Source organism: Aythya ferina, assembly GCF_964211825.1.
Source record: "Aythya ferina genome assembly, chromosome: 1".
NCBI classification, from domain to species: Eukaryota; Metazoa; Chordata; class Aves; order Anseriformes; family Anatidae; genus Aythya; species Aythya ferina.
Window position 1 is genome coordinate 81,349,259 of NC_140296.1, and position 16,728 is coordinate 81,365,986.

The following is a 16,728-nucleotide window of genomic DNA, read 5'->3' on the forward strand; positions in this document are numbered from 1 at the left end:
CTGAAAATACACCTAGCCTATGACATGTTTATTCTGTTAAGTCATATGTTCAGCTAGCAATTTGAAAGAAAGTAACTTCGCCTGAAACAAAGATTTCGTCTACATGTTTTTAGACCAACACAAGGAACCAAAAATACAACGTACTCTAAAAGAGTCGGGGATACACAAAACTGTATCAGGCTGGCTCCAGGAGAACCCAGAGACCTTATAGGCTTCTGTCTACTTTAGGACTGGCCAATTTATTTTCCAAATATCTCTAGAAAGGGGGGGAATCATTTCACCTTGGGCAGGCTACCCAGTGTAATATATACATATACAGGTTTGTGCTATCCATGGTGTTATCATACAGCCTTAGCTTATATCTGTTCTCTCTCCTGGCCTTTCTTCACCACATTTGCTTACCTTTAATGCTTTCTTATCTGAAGTTACAGCTCAAGTGTTCCCCTGGGGCAGTGCTCATTCACCAGACAGTATTGCTAGCTCCCATTAAGTACTATTTAAAGTCAAGGTAGGCGGCCATCAGCTGATACTTGAGCTGATGCTTGAACAAGGGATGTTGCTTAGCCCAGCACATTTTAGGTGGGTCACCTGTGCTGCTGGTCAGATCAGGCTCTCTCCCTGCCAGGCTTGCTCACACTCCCACTAAGCTAATTCAAGTGAATCAAGATAACTGCTGGACACGCAGGATACTTCTGCTGTTGTCAGACCCAGCTATGAGGTTAGTGTGCTTTTGAGGCAGGGTTTGTTGCAAAAAGATCTTCTTCCTACCTGTGAATAATTCACAAGTTCATCGTGATCACTGTAAACATATTTTGCTATCCCAAAGCTTGTGCCAAAGAGCTTAGGAAATATACATTTTTTTTCCAGAGTATTTTTTGACTATTCACTGTTAATGGTATGCGATTAGTCACTACGTCTAACAACTTTTTTCTAGTTGACTGCCCAGATGCCTGAGAGCTTTAAAACAGGAGAAGGAATGATGATTATCAAATCCTGAATAATTGACAAAATTTTTGTACTTGGAAGGGTTTCATGTTGCTGCTAGTGTACCTTAGAACATGTACTCTGTAAAACAAGACACCTGCTCGTGCACCAGAACTTATCTGAAGTTACATACCACTGATAAAGAAGTTTAAGTTACAGCTGAAGTTACTTATATTAATATTTTTATCATTTTACTTTAGGTTAAAAAAATAATTAAAAATGTTTTATAACACCCCAATACCAATGCTCCTTTTCTTTCCATCAGAATGTGCACAGCCAGTTTGGGTGTTCCCAATTTCGACTCAATGGCTTGCTCATGTTGATTACATAATGACACATTTTTCCAGGGCTATGGTTGGGTGCAGGTGCTAAGATCAAGTTCTTGGTGTTTTGATTCTCAGGAGGATTCTCAGAAAATGGAGCATCTGGGGTTACATTTATAATTATAAAATCATGCAATGAGATCATCATAAATCTCTTTGTTTTCATAATAACAGCACGTAACATTTTAAAGCACGTAGATTGTATACTTGAAAATTCATTTAACAGGAAACATTCCAACATAAAATGTCCTGAATTTTTTAAAAACACTGCTTTTTTATATTCTTGGAGGTTGTTTTACAGTCATCTCTCTCTGTCTCTTTTTTTTTTTTTTTTTTTTTTTTTTTATAGGCAACTCCTTAATGAATTATTTCCAACACTTCTCAAAGAAAGTATACAAACTGAATTGCAAACAAAGGCAATACCTAAGCTATGCACTAATGGAAGAATCTTTGTTTAATAAGTGAAATTAAAGAGTGAAAAATCTGTAGCCACTTTACTATTCTCTAAAAAAGCTACAATTTTTATTGGCATTACTACCTTTTTTTTTCTTATTAAGGAAATGGGAGTTTGTACATAGTACTGTTTGCTCTACATGATACAACTGGAAATAATAAGCTAGTGGCTAAATATTTACTTATTACATTCTTCCCCTATATGCTATTCACCAAGTCATGTGACTTGCAGTTTTACATAGGAAGATGATCAATGATTAACTCAAATTCCCTGGACAATACCGTAGAGATTTCTGCAAAAAGGGTTATATTTATTAGAGACGGGTACACACACAAAGATTATTTCCTCTTTTTTTTTTTTTTTTTTTTTAGGTGAATTCCTTCTGAGTCTAACATACTGTTTTCTTCCTTTTTTTTTCTTTTTTTTTTCTACAGCATTTAGTACATACAGAAAACTGATAGTGTGACAGAATATCTAAAACACTAACAAAATCTTATTAAAAGTAAAAGTACTTTCTCACAAAACCTGAATATTTCCAGTCAAGATAACTGTTTAGGCTTTCAGTATCCTGAAAAATTTCTGATTTCCTTTAGGATGGCAAGTGTTTTCCACAAGATGCTTTGTTCATCCATGATATTTTCTATGAAGGAAAAAGAAAAAGAAAAAAAGAAAAGAAAGAAAAGAAAAGAACCAAACAAAAAGCTTTCATGAACATTTCAGGCCCTGGAGGGTAAGAACAGCTGATAAAAGGAAAGGTGTGCCTCTCTGCCTGACTCACCTCCAGCACACAGGGACTCCTGTGTATTCGGTCATGGCCACCCCAGTCTTGTGCAAGGACAGTAGGACAGTTCTGCCCCAAGCTGCACCAGTCCTGCTGGGAGGCACGGTGGTGGCGAGGGCAAGTGGAAACAGCAATGTGTCTTGGGGAAATGTTGAGGGAACGTTGGTGCAGTTGAGTGACGGAGCCGCACAGAACTCAGGAGGGATTTGCTCCTCTGTTACACACCAGCTGGACCCTCTGTGCCACTCTGTCGGGTGGAAAAGCTGAATGTGCTCCACATCATGGGGCAGGGAAAAGTCCTCCACTGAGGTAGGAAGAGAATATATAGGATTAGCCTCACCTCAAATTTTCCCTCTGCTCGGCATTGGTGAGACCAAACCTGGAGTACTGTGTACAGTTACGTGCCCCCAGAACAAAAGGAGACATGGACACACCAGAAAGAATACAATGTAGGGCCACCAAGATGTTCAAGGGACTGGGGCACATCTCCTGTGAGGAGAGGCAGAGAGAGCTGGGACTGCTCAGCCTGCAGAAGAGAAGGCTCAGGGGGAATCTTATCAATGTCTATGAATACCTGAAGTGAGGGTGCCCAGGGACAGAGCCAGGCTCTTTTCAGTGGTGCCCAGTGCCAGAACAAGCAGTAATGGGCACAAACTGGAGCCCAGGAGGCTTCCTCTGAGCACCAAGCAGCACTTCTGTGCAGTGTGGGTGATGGAGTGCTGGCACAGGCTGCCCAGAGGGATTATGGAGCCTCTGGTCTCGGAGATCTCCAAAATCCACCTGGACGTGGGCCTGGGCAGCCTGCTCTGGGTATAGCCCCTGAGCAGGGAAGTTGGACCAGGTGACATGAAGAGCTCCCTGCAATCTCAACCATTATGTGATAAATAATGGCAGCCCACAGAGCATGACGAAGACTTCAGTGTATCCTTCCTTGTATACGTCCTTCTGAGAGGTTCATTTGCCATAAAGTATGTGCAGGCCCACCAGTTGCACTGTGCCTCTATTAGTTATCCATGCACTGTGTCAGGTACTTCATTGACCAATTTTCCCTAGTAACCTAGGAGCAAATTATCATCTTTTTATTTATTTATTTATTTGTTTATTTATTTATTTATTTATTTTTGATGAAGTGATCTGTGGGAAAGTCAAAACTTAGATTTAATTCATTTCCTGGTCAGGGTGCATGCTTCACTCACTGATACATGTATAACTCTTTAAACAACTATACCATTACATGTACTTCATGGAATATTTTGTCTGAAGCCCAGTTAACCTCTTATTCTCATAATTTCATGCTCGTTTAAAAATCCCAGCTCATTTAAAAAGCCCAGTTAACCTCTTATTCTCATAATTTCATGCTCATTTAAAAATCAGGGCAAAAGATACAGTGGCAGGAACACATTTACAGACTTATACGAAGGGAAAATAAAACACATTTCATATACCACTATAGATGCACAAACATTTTAACATACCATGCTAAACTACCTCTAATCTTACTCCTAAAGAGATCGCTCCACATCTGCTGTCATCACGGCGATCTCCGTGCCACAACTGTAAATGAACTAGAGACAACAAAGGTGAGGCTGAAGCAAGTATGTTGCTTCCTCAGTGATTTCTACATTATATATTCTGTCATGTAATTTACAGGAGAGGAAGAATACTTAAAATACCTGGAATTAAAAATAATAAGTGATAAATATAAAATCAAATTATTTTAGAGGCTGCAGGAAGAAAACAGGAAGTCACAAAATGTCATGTAGAATTCTAGATATTTACAGAATTAATGGACTTAAAAGATAGTACTTTGCTTCCACACCACTGCTAGTGTGGTGTATTCCTTATACTACATTCTCCAATACTTCAATCCACTACTATGTTAATATTTTGTATTTATGCTTATTTTTGTTCAGTGCATTATATTGATTTTGCATTTCAGCACTCCACAAAGACTCCTACCATCATTAGGGTATAAAATAAGCACATAAGAAAAGAAAGGAACATAATCCTGAGTTGAGAAGTTGCAAACTAAAGACGTAATATTAATACATTAGGCACTCGATGACTTCATGTGCGCAAGCAGTCCCCCTGAATTTAGTAAGAATCTTGGTATCTGGAATCATTTTAGCATATATAAACATTTTAAACACTTTTTTAGATTCTTTACTATATGTCTAAACTTTCTTATTCGGCAGCATCCAAATATGGGACACATATATAGGAAAACAGCCAAGAAATGCTGTTTTAACATAGCCTCAATGCTGCATTATAAAATTAAAAAAAAAAGGGGGGGGGGAGGGGAGGAGGAAATAAATTCCCTCTCCCATACAGACAGATATTCATTCTTGAGGTTATTGAAGCAGGGTCAGGCAACGTGGAAGGAATACAGGGACACTGTTCGCGTTTGTAGGGAGAAAATTAGTGTGGCCAAAGCCCAATTAGAGTTGAAGCTGGCCAGGTCTGTGGGAGACAATAAAAAGTTTTTTTTTTAGATATGTGAACAGAAAAAGGAGGACCAAAGCAAACATACATCCGCTACTTGATGGGGAAAGTCACCTCACAGACAAGGACATAGGCAAAGCAGAGACGTTTGCCTTCCTCACCTCTGTCTTCAGTACTGATGATGGGCTTCGGGACCCAGGGTGCCTGAGCTGGAGGACCATGACGGTGGGAATGATAAACTCCCAACCAACCCTGAACTTGTGAGTGATTTGCTGCTCCACCTGGATCCGTACAAATCTATGGGTCCAGATGGGATTCATCCCAGGGTACTTAAAGAGCTGGCTGATGTCATCGCAGGACCTATCTCAATTATTTTTCAACAGTCTTGGGAATCTGGAGAGGTCCCAGTAGACTGGAAGCTGACAAATGTTGTACCAATTTTCAAGAAGGTCAAGAAAGAAGACCCTAGTAATTACAGGCCTGTCAGTCTCACATCAGTGCCTGGTAAAATGATGGAGAAGATGATCCTAGAAGTTATTGAAGTGCACCTGGGGGACAATGCAGTGATTGATCCCAGCCAATGTGGGTTCACAAGAGGTAGGTCCTATTTAACAAATTTCCTTTTATGATAAGATCACCCATCTAGTTGATCAAGGGAAACCAGCTGATGTGACCTTTCCGGACTCCAGCAAAGCTTTTGACACAGTTTCCCATAGGATCCTACTGGACAAAATGTCCAGCATACAGCTAGACAAAAACATCATACGATGGGACAGCAATTGGCTGACGGGCAGGGCTCAAAGGGCTGTGGTAAATGGGGCCACATCAGGCTGGCACATGGTCACTAGGGGGGTCCTCCAAGGTGCCAGCCAGACAGCTGCGTGGAGGAGAGGCATGCCTATCATCCAGAACACAGCGTGGGACCCAGCCGTGGACGTAACCCAGGCAGCAGCATTGAACCCATGCATGAAAATCAACTGGAGAGTGGCTTGGGACCACAGCATGGGACTGGATGACACCCTGGTTCGGCACCCTGGCCAGAGAACATTCCAGATGGAAGGCATCCCATGTGGGCAGTCCCGGGCAAGGACGGGCTTGTCCTTCTGCCAAACACTGTGGAGCCCATGGAGATGGATGCACCAAAAGATGTGGAGGAACCGATGGGGTTGGATCCACCTCGGCCAGGTCAGACCCACAACTGCCCCAGCCTGCCTCTGCTCCCTGCCATCCGAGCACACCAGCAGCGTCGCAGCAGTGCCCGGCGAGCTCCCTGCTCGTCGCGCAGGCTCCATCCCCAGCATTAGCTTGGAGCCGCCAAACACCACGGACATCCCGCAGGCTCCCCTGCAGGATGTCCTGGCAATAAAGAACTGTGTTGCCAATTCTCAGGGCTGTGTGAGTGCTTCTTTCCCATCCCCAGCCCTTGTGCGAGAGGCAGCAGCCCTTCTGCACAGAGCCTGGAGGAGGAGCACAAGAGAGGACCCAGCTCCCTTCGGGCTGCTGCGCTGGGGTGACAGGAGGAGAACCCAAGGGCCACCATGCACCTTTAACATGTGTGAAAATAGCCTGAGGGGTGAAAACAGTAGTGTGTAAGCGATTATGGGTGGCTAATTTCTTATCTTAGGAGTGAGTTTTTATATCTGAGTAATTGGTAACAACAGACATGGAGAAGGCTGAGGTACTCGGCAACTTCTTCACCTCCGTCTGCGCTGGTAGACGGGCTTCCCAAGTCTTTCGTTTCCCTGAACCCACAGACAGAGGCTGGGGGATCAAAGTCCCACCCACTGTAAGTGAACAGCGGGTTCGAGACCACCTGACAAATCTAAACAGGTACAAGTCTATGGGACCTTTTGCTAGCAAGAAGCTAGCACAGTCTGTGCATTCCTTGACTAATGTTTACATCTTTACTTAAATGGAGCATAACATTTGTGGATTTTTGCCTCTAAGGCAAACAAAACAGAATCCTTTTACTTTTCTTTTTCATCAATATGTAATGATAATGCACAGATAAATCTGATTTGTAAGCTATGTGTTCTCACTGTCCGATTGTATGTTTTGGTAGAAAATCACTAAAACTTCCATCTGTGTCACTCAGGGTACTACAGACACCCAATATTTTTGCAAGAAGGTAAGTATGTTGCTTACTGCAAGATTCAAACACACAAACAAAAAAAAAAAACCCTGCTTTTTATTTAGTACATTCAAAAGGCTTCACCTATTCTAGATAATACTGCAGATAATACTATATGAGCCCATGTTGTTTACTTGTTATTTTTTTTTTTGTTTAGAGTTATGTGTGGTAGAATAAGAGTTATGAATTTCAGTTGTACGTGTAAGCAGGAGAAAGATAAAAATATTTTATTTGAACCTTATCTGACATGGAAAAAAATTCTTCTTCAGAATTTGAATTAAAAGAGAAGGAGCCAAATGTTTTGTTTCCTTTGGCAGCAGAGATTTACAGACTAGGTTTTGTGGGATGATGGTGGTGCTGCTCCACCAGCTGCCAGCAGAAGTATCCAGCCAACAATGGTGGGCATTGGGGCCTGCATGGTCATAAGCCTTACAAACATTGGGCTGTGTTGTTATTGCTAAGACACTGGGTCACAGCTTCTCTGTCTAAATGACATCGTAGGTTATTTGGCTGAGGAAAGCACGCACTTGAACCAAGAGTGATGTCTGCTCTGGCCCAGCTGTATGAAAACACGATGGAGATCAGCTTATACTCCACCGTGTCTTGCATCCCTCGCTCATGCATGTTTCCTTCATTCATGAAACCTAAAGGGGCACTGATGCTGAAAGTGAATTATATTTCTGTTACAGTATAGATCATCTCATTATGATGGACTCTGAGATTGCACAAAATACCACTCTTTAGGCAATCAGTATCTATGGTCTCCTCTGAGGTATCTGCATTTTCTGGTTATGAAATAGCTGCCATGAATTTACTAGTATGCTCCAGCTGTAACACCTGATTTTCTCTTACCAGTAGCATTTTCTATGATATTTCCAGTTTAATTATCAAGACTTATATAGTATCTACTCTAAGTGACGTTTTTAATGGTTACATTGGATGATTCTTATAATAGTTTACAGACAATTTAGGAACAATGATTTGTGTGTGTAGGAGGCTATGGCATGTACATGTAGATCTACACCTGCTGGTAAAATAAGATGCTAGCTGGCTATAGTATCCATCGTGGGGGTCTGATTTTATAGTGCAATTTCAGGTCATCCTTGCACCAGTGTCAATGAACACTGCTGGTATTTTCATTAGGGGCACAGATAAATAGTACACATTACCATTAATGGCTCGTACATATGTAATCACTAGAGGTCATGTAGAGGACCTAGGGCATGATAGATCCATTTTTGCATTTGTAAATATTGCTATAATATGTATTTTATTTATTTATTTTTGCAAATAATACTCATTTGAAAAACGTACTATTTTAATTAAAAAACAGCACAATGATTATGCTGTTCTATTATGTTGTAATTACTAAACTTTTTGTTTCAATTCACGTTAAATCTATACCTCTTTTATTTTGACTAAAAACGTCAGGGTCATAACCTCACAGTGACTAGCTCAGTGTCTGAGCTGTTTTCCTGCAACACCTAACTTAGTACAACTTGTACAACTTACTGAAACTGATGACAGCTTCATCATTTTATGTAGCCAGTGACGAATGGGATTGGCACTTTGCTGGAGTTTGTTTAATCTATACTTTTCACGGGCTTTCTAGCTTCCTCAAGCATGAAACTAGATTTTCCTTAGTTCTTCCACAGCTGTGCAAAGAATTAAGCCCCATAGAAATCGCTGACATAGTCTATACCCCCCCATAGTGAACAAGAGGCTCAGTCTATCAGAAAGGTGGCTTTCACTTTGGCGTTGCTTTTGTAACTGCCTGGAGAAGAGACATGAGGCTGCAGGACAAGCAGGCACTGTGCTGATCCGGGCAAGAAGTGCACATTTGAATGACTCTCTCTCTGGGTAAAGCTTACAGTTGGAAAGATCAGGCCATCCTCTGATGATGAGCAATTGTCCCTGGCATGTGAATCTGTTGTACAAGCCAGCAGTGAAGTCTTGTAGGCTTACATGTCTGCTGAAAAGCTAAAAGTTATTTGGGGATGGAGCAGAGGAGGACTGGTTCTAGAGTTAAGTTTGAGAGTTAAGGAGTCCTCACCTCTTCATATTTTCCCTATTTCTGCAGTCCTATCCCTATCAACAGTGAAAGGGTTATCCCATCTCTTGGGTGGACTTCCCTTCTCCCATAGTTTGTGTTTCTGGAGAATTCAAAGTTATGTGTGTTTGCAGCTCACAGGTGCACAGCCTTGCCGTGAAGATATATTGGTGCATTGATACCACTTCTTGGGAACTGGAATATAAAGATGCTTGCTGTTTGCTGTCTTTTCTACATAGTCATAAACACAGAAACATAGTGTGTGTGATGATTTGTGAAAGGGTTGGATTGTTTTTGTTCTTATGTTATTAAGTTTGTAAAAACTGGATTAAGAAAGCAACGCCAACCACAACAGAACAGTAACATTTACAAGGCAACTGGGAACACCTAATAAACACTAATAAGCCAGTGGACACATACACAGTGTCATAAATACACAGTGTACCATTTGGTCAGTAGCAACTGCTATTTAGTTTTAGAGATAGCACCTTTAAATCAATAGCTCCTTTTTAATATTTAATGTCCTCAAAGCATTAGCTTGCTCTTGTGTCCCTTTTTTCATTGCTAATCAAAGCTATTGGCAATGACCTTGACATTTTTTCTAGGTTTTTAGTGGCTCAGATTTCACTTAAATTAGCTATCAGAGGAAGAGCTTTTTGTTGATTTAAAATTTACCTACATTTTAAGAACTTTCATTGCACTTTGTTATTTCACCAAAAGCCATTCTGTGGTTTCCTATATGAAATATAAGGTCTAAATTAAAACGGTCTGGACTTTCTATTTTTGTTCTATGTAGTAGCCAGATACAATCAAAGTGACTTCTTTTATATCTAATTATGTTATGCCTGCAGGATAACAAAAAAAAAAAAGAATTCCAATCTTCCATTGTAATTATCCAGAGAATTCATTGTCAGTTTGGGTTCCCAGAATGAAAGGGCATTCGAGATATTTTCTTATTTCAGGATTATTGTGTAATTGTTGTAGAAGGTACCCAAATTCAATGAATCTTCTGTGTTTATTAAATGTGAAAAATACTTTTACCTTAATAAGTTGTAACTATCAGTGACGGAGTTACTGCATGGTTAACTACATCTCAAGCACTTAGCTGTGTATATCGAGTACAGCGTATGATAATATTCTCTATGACAAAGAAAAGCACACAGCATCTCATTATTTAAATTAGACAGGTAAGAATAAGGAACAAAGTTCCAGAAATGAAAGCACACAGCAGTTAAATAAGCATCAATCCAACACTGGTTTTCTACACAGAGTGCTTTCCTGCTAATGGTATTTTAGCAATTATCTTATCAGTTGCTTCTAGCCGAATAGTGATTTACATAATTCTGCTTGTGTAGTTAGACTAGTGTTAGATTGTATCCATTGAAATGAACATAGCAGTTGTATTAAATAGTTCATTTACTTTTCAATGAGTCACAGGAAATACTTAAACCAGTTTACTTTGTACTAGTAAAAGCATTGTACTAAAAGTTACAAAATAAGTAGGATCTGATCCAAAGCTTGTTGAAATCATTCATATCTTTCCACTAACTGCAATTGGCTGCTTATATAAATGTACAATATTTAAAGAACAGTGATGGTTTCTCCTTTAATTTCTCCCACCTGCAGTAACTCCTGCAGTTTCTCGGTATATACCTTTCACTGCAGTTTATCACACAATCATAGGACCATGGAATATCCCAGGCTGGAAGGGACCCACACAAATCATCTGGTCCAACTCCTGGCTCCACACAGGACCACCCAAAAATCACACTATGTGTCTGAGAGCATTGTCCAAACACTTCTCAAAGCCCATCAGGCTCAGTGCCGTGAACACTGCTCTAGGGAGCCTGTCCCAATGCCCAACCACCCTCTCGGTGAAGAACATTTTCCTAGCACCCAGCCTGACCCGCCCCTGACACAGAGCCACACTGAGAGCTTGGGTGTGTTGTTAACCCTCCTCTGTGCTCCAGACTGCATCTGTGCAAGTGAACTCCAGAGGGGTCTTTCAAAGTAAGCTTGGCTGGAGGCAAACTTGGCAGATTTCCTAGAGTTATGCAGCACTTTAGCTAGGCGCTAGACAGACCAGAGGGAAATGTAGGTGCTATTTGCTTAGAGCAGAGTAGCACCTATTCCATGGGAAGGTGTCCGAGAAGGATGGAGATTGAGCTCCAAGGTCATGACTTAGTCCTGCAAACCACTGCTTGTAGGAGCCAACCTTGCATACGTGACTCCACTGATAGAGGCACATTAATCGCCCAGCAACATACTGAGCATTGTTAGCAACACACCTTGCAGACCAGAGCCAAAGGCAAAGCAACCCATAAAAGTTAATGCAAAAGTTGAAACAGAAGCAACTATGGAGAAAATCCTAGCATACATTGGAATAAAAATTAATCATGTGTATGTGAATAATCCTTTTTCATATAGAGGTCTCAAGACATTTCCCACATGCGGACAAATATTTTCTCTCTTTGTGGGCAGGTGGGAAAATTAACTGCAAAACTCTTAGTGACTTCCCACAACTGACAGTGAAGATGAATGGTAGGCCTAAACAAAATTATGTTGAACTATCCTTTGAGGAATCCTTACTGCAAAATTAATGTCATTCCTTTCTGTTATTTCTTCTGTTACAGCTTGTTTTTCAGAAATACACTTCCCACTTCCCACTGATGAACACCAACAAGCATAGCTTCCCTGAAGTTACTTATACAAGAAAATACCAATACAAAAACTGTAATACTGCCCTTTAACAAGAAGGTTTCTGTGCCCACAGGAGTCTAGATTTGTATCTCTTTGTGCAACAGGAAGCTTCTTCTGTTATGCTATACATGAATTTCAGAAAAACTTGCCAGATTCAGAGGTATGTTCAAGAATTAGTGGTACTCTACAAATGCTGTCTAATGAATCCTGTGGGTTCAGTACCACCAGAAAGAATTTGTCAGCCTCAAATTATTCAGTTCTCTTTTGGTTTGACATTTTACTTTGATGGCTTTGTCCCCAGTGAAGCGGACTCTTGAACAGCAATCACAGCTATTAAAATATTAAACTATCAGAATATAAAAATTACTAAGAAATGTAAAGGATTTATTGCATGACTCAAATGCTATGTATGTCAGAATGGCCTGACTTTTGGAAGTGCTCATCATGTCTTGAACATCAGGCCTTGTTTAGATCTCTCACTCTTAAAATAAGGTATTACAAATTGCAACTTGGACTTGAAAATGTTAGCTCATTTTTGTAGACAGACAGCTCAATGGCTTAGTTAAGTGCAAACATACCTTCCTTGCTGTTGACTTGAAGTGTACTTGACCATACGCTGGAGGCCTAGTTTCAGCTGTTTATTGGCATGCTAATGAAATATAAAAGAGAAAATGCCTTTGTATGGTCTGTTGCTGGTGTTGCAATTGTTTAGTAATTTTCAAAAAGCCAGAATATAAAGACAATGGTGACACTGGGCCAAGCCTGAAAAAATCAGACCTGTTCTTAGATATGTAAATTCATTTATATTCTTAGAGCCAATGCACATTATTCTCCAGTTCTTCTGGAATGAGTTATTTGCCTTTGCAGTGTGATTTTTAGTTAGGACTTCCATATCCAAGTAATGAAGCATTTAGGTTAAAATTTATATTAACATCCATTTTATAACAGAGTAAGAAATAGATTCAACAGTCTATCTAGATTGTTAAAGCACCATACCAGAGAATATATAAGCCTGAGGGTTATATACCATGGTAATAAGCAACACGTTTATCTGTTGAACACTTAATAATATGTTGTCATAAATCTCTAATATTTTAGAGATTTAATTGCTAATATATTAAATCTCTAATGTTTTAGAGGTTTATTAATTTTATATTCACAAACCCCTTGTACAGAAACTGGGACTAGATTCACACTGAAGGAATAACAAAGCAAAAACTTCTAAAATATTCATGTTCTTCTCATGCCTCAGTGTCTTCAGAAGGCATCAAGAGATATGCACTTCTGGGTCAATTTTAGGGGTGCACTAGAACAGCAGTCCCCTTGTACCCCATGCTAAGGAGTGCACAAGGGGCTGGAGCAGGGCAGAGCATGAAGCTAAGTCAGGCAGCATAGGTAGGGATGGAAGAAAAAGCAGCTTCTGCCAAGGGCTCCTGCAAGTCCAACTGTGAACCACAGTAACAACCAAGCTCAGACATCCAAATGGCAACTCAGCTTCTCAGTGTTCTGCTGAAGAGCAGAGGTCAACAGGCTCATCTTATCCTAATGCAACTTTATTTCTGAGAAAAGAGCCATCAAGGAGCAGAAAGGACATGCAATTGCTATTACTGAATTGCCTCATGCTCCTGGGATGCTTCACTCTAAGTGCAGGCCAGTCCTAAGGAAGAGGCCAAATGCAGAAATGTTAATGCTTTTAATTAAAATATGGCAGCAGAGTTGAATTTATACTGTTAGATCTTCTGTTGAATTCCAGCACTAGAATACACCCTTATGATGGCACCAGTGGACTTTTATTTTGACTCTTGAAGTCATCTTTTACTTCAAATATGCTGATGGAGAGGAACACAATATTTCTGACAATTCCTATTAAGAAATCCTGCATCTGAGCTACCTCAGATTTCAGATACATTGGATCCAGACCAGGATCCTGTAGCTTGGACTCATTTCTGTTACTAATTAAACACTCAGAGGAATATTGAAGGAGCAAGTATTAAGGTTGCATTGAGTACAACAGATTATGGTAGTCTGTACAACCTTTACCTGGCTTTCTGGAGGAAGGTATTGTGATAATGTATTTAACTACACACTCTCAGCCTTCTAAAATTAGATCTCCTAGGTAAAATTTTCTTGCATTTATCACTGCAAGTACTTCAAAAATGCAAATCTGTTTTAAAAATGTCCCTTTGTGGTAAGTAGGTCACGTTAGGTTTATATAGACGAGTGCTCAGAAAACCCAGTTCATTCATTCAAGAGTGGTTCAAGTTGGTATAACAATCAACAACTGGTATAATAATCAACAGGTACTGGTATGCAACACATTCACCCTGCTGCCATAGCAGAGAAGTCATGACATACACTTTTTTGGGTGCCAGAGTGACATTATGGGCCATATATATGCAGATATATATTCCAATATACATTCAACCCATTGTATCATGGGAAGGGTTGGGTCACTGGCTTTTTCAGCACCACACAGGAACTCTGTGTAGGCACATGAAGTTTATGTGGATTTAGGAGTGATGGATCAAGTACCTGGAAAAGAGATCCGCTCTGGGGGTATTAGCCACTGAAGAAACCATTTGATTTCAAGTGATTCCAAGGCTCAGTAAATCACTTGAAGTGCAAATGAAGGCGAGCTGAGTACAGGAGGTAGGAGAGAAAATAGTTTGCCATGTTGTTATTCTTCAAAACATTCTGTTTCTGGCTCATCCTGGAGATAGAAAACTGAGCCACGTGGCCCATGGACAGAACCAGGATTGCCACATATGGGAGCTGCCTTCAGCATGAAGCACATTTTCTCCTGTAATTCCCTGCCTCAGAGCATACTCTCCTCCACATCAAGGCTCACCTCTTTTACTGCCGTTGGGAAATGTGTGGAGGGATAATTAAATAGTGCCTAGTGCCTAGCCAGGTGCAGCTATTGCAATCCATGGGTTAGAAGAGTTACAAGAGCAAGAGGAGCACTCAGGCATTAAGGGGGAGACCCCGTTGCCTCCAGGGTGAGTGGCATCATGAGGCAGCAGCTGTTTGCCCGCCTATGGTCTCCTGCATGTCAGACTGAGAAGACTCTGAAGAAAAGGATGCTGGAAAAGCATTCTGCATCTTTGGCAGCTGGAGTATAGATATGCAATGCCTTGTCTGTGCATTAGTTATCAGAGCATTGGCAAGCCAGAAATGTTCCCAGAAAGCAGAATGATCTGAGTGCCTACCTGAGGCCCTCCCTCACTACAAGTGCCGAGGCGTGAGCTGCTAGACTAGTTCAGCCATCCCATACTTCAATCAGAAGTATGAACTCTTTCTCTCTTCCCTTCCTTTGTCTTTTGTAAACCTTTTAAGTGGCATTGCCTGCTCCAATTCTGTGAATGAATGCTTTTGTTTGCATCTTTGGTTAACTTGGCGTGCATTAAGAGTGATTTCAAGATGACTGAATAACAACAAAGCATTCCCCACCCAAATACACAGTGCAAATATAAACCACAGTGCCTTAACAGCGCTACGACATACACCTCCTGCCTATCAAAGGATTACAGCATGTTCTTTGTAGGGGCCAGGACAGGAAGAAATTCCCAGTGATCATTAGACAATGAGGAAGGCTGTCGGCCAGGCAGCGAGATGGTGGGAGCCATGACTGAATCCAGAGAGCAAACCAGTGACGTCTTCTGAGACGGGGTTTGGGCTTGTTCCTAGTTAATTGCAACAAGGACTTATCCTTGACATCAGCAATACAAGTTACAGTGTTATAAAGTGTTATATGCCTTGTTTTGTGTGGGGTGTTTTTTTTTTCTTTGCCTGTTTGTTGTTTGTTTAGTTTTGTTTTTATTTGTTTATTACAAATTGGAGAACAGGGGGGACATGACGTTTCAAGTAGAAGTGGTTTTGGTGGCTGGGATGCAATTTCATATTGATTATAGAAAAAAAGTAATCAGTGTAGAAGCCACTGATTGTAGGAACAACAACAAAAAAAGCCTTTCTCTGGAGAAGGGCTATTTTGCCTGTTTCTGTTTGCATTTGAAGTTTGATGTATACATTGGTGTTTTGATCTTCCAGGAAAAACTTCAAGAAATGCAAAATTATGTCAATTTGTCATTCTTAGGATCAGGCAGGTGGAGAAAGGTTATTTGCAGATCAGCCCTATTCTGGGAAAACCAGGGGTCCTCTTGAAGCCTAAATACAATGACGTTTTCTGAGACAACTGGAAAAGATGACAGAGACAAGGAAGCTAGAAGAAATGAAAAGGCAGACTGAGGGGCTGCAGGGAACCGGAGGAAGAGGGGCTTCACAGCCATGGTGTCCAAGTGTACTAACCCAGGGACCCAGGAGGTAATTAGACTTTGAAAGAGACTTCCTCTAGGCTTCTGTAAGGAAGGATTGTGTTAAGAGTATCTTGCAGTCTTTGAAAGCTGACTGAAGAGCATAAAGTAAACAAAGGACCACTGGATGTCTGCTTTACTAATCAAGCTGGAGAGTGACGTGCTGTCTGTTTCCAATAGCCTCATCAAGGGTGAGCTTCACATTAGCTAGCCTGGAGAAGCTTTGTTTAAAATGTCTTGATTTTGGACTTTCAAGGACAGAAAGACTCTGATTCCTCATGTCGAGAGAGGACATAATTTTTGAACAATAGCTGACTCTCACTAGACAGACACATTCTGTTCCTTTCCCTTGGCTCACAGTCTCTTTAATTAGCTAGTTCCAGTCTTCTTATTCCCTTTCTCATCCACAATTTATTTTTTCACATCCTGATCTCCTATTGCACATCTCTTCATCCTCCTAAGTTTTTTTGACCTAATTTGTTATTTCACCATTCTGTTCCACCATCCCGATCTGTCTTCTATCCCTTCTCATTCAAATTCCTTTTTTTCTATA